Genomic DNA, 1360 nt, shown 5'->3' on the forward strand with positions numbered 1-1360 from the left:
TGGCGTGCAAAACACACCTAAAAAACACCACCCGGTGCAGAAAAAATGTGCACACACATAAAGAGTGATACACAAAAAAGTGCAAAAGGTGCAAACGTCAAATGGTTCTCCTGTGAGGAAGGACCCAACCCTGATCCCCCGGGGCATTAGGCTCCAGACGGGGACTGAGGTACTCAGTGGTCCCAGCAGCCGAAGCCGACACGGACTCAACTACCTTGAAGGGTCTGCCGAAAAAGGAGCCCTCCCAGGACTAGGTGGGGCTCCCCCGAAGGGAGACCCCATGAGAGCAGGCAAACTAAGCCAGAAGGCCATGTCTACCCACTCCCAAGACGTTCAGGGCTGGCCCGAGGACCACCACCCTACTAATTCCACACAGTGACAAATAACGTGCACCAAACAAAAAAAGATTAAAACGTGACAAACACAGGGAATAAATAATAAAAAGTGGGGGAGAAAGAGATATGAGGGAGAGTGAAAGGTGACCATTGTGTAATACAATGGCCGGTCCTCCGGCCAGGAATCAAAAATTCCTCTGGTCCTAGCCAAAAGGCCCAGCCCTAGAGGCAGGTGTTAAAAAGTGTGATATGGTGACGTGACCAAGGTGCCCAAAAGCAAAAGTGCCAATAAAAACACTAGTGCAAGTTCGGCACCCCTGGACTGGCACTCCAGGGGCACATCATCATAGGCTTTTCAACAGATCCTGACCCACGGCCCGGACCAGCAGCACCCATCCCAGCCAGGAAGGTAGGAGCTCTGAGAGATTGGGGAGAGCCCATGCCAATAGGCTACTCCCACTACTCCCATCACTCCCACCTAATCACGTTCGGGAAATACTAACCGCTCCCCCCAAGGGGAAGGAGGAGCTAGTGTTCTCTCCCGAACAACTGACCGGGGCAGGAACCACAAAATCCAGGCCAGAGGCCAGGAGCCCGGCCCCTCAGCTTCGTCCTCATGTTTCTCCATCCAAATCAGAAGGCTTCCACCACCACGCCAGCAGGTTTAGCATCTTCCAACCGCCATCCCTTTCCACCTCGCCGTGTACTCAGGACGGTTAGCATAGCACCACCTACTGGCAACTGATAAGAACAGATACTACACTTGATCTTAGCCAAAAGGCTGAGAAGTGTTGTGCTGGTGACATTTCCTTTTTTCGTTATTAAATTCCTTTGAGTGGAAAAGTTGTATCCCTTTTGTGGGGTCACCAGTACGGTATTTGCACATTGAAATCATATCCCCTCTCAAGCGTCTCTTCTCCAGAGGGAATAAATGTAATGCTCGGAAACCTTTCCTCATAACTAAGGTCCTCTAGTCCCTTTATTCGTTTTGTTGCCCTTCTCTGGACTCTCTCCAGTTCCATCAC

General features: G+C 51.0%; 1 pseudogene; it reads right to left on the minus strand.

Annotated features, from left to right (window-relative positions):
- Window positions 1–992: 992 nt before the first annotated feature.
- LOC120938722 lies at window positions 993–1128 on the minus strand (annotated as a pseudogene).
- Between the last annotated feature and the right edge of the window lie 232 nt (window positions 1129–1360).

Source organism: Rana temporaria, chromosome 4, assembly GCF_905171775.1.
Source record: "Rana temporaria chromosome 4, aRanTem1.1, whole genome shotgun sequence".
Lineage (NCBI taxonomy): Eukaryota > Metazoa > Chordata > Amphibia > Anura > Ranidae > Rana > Rana temporaria.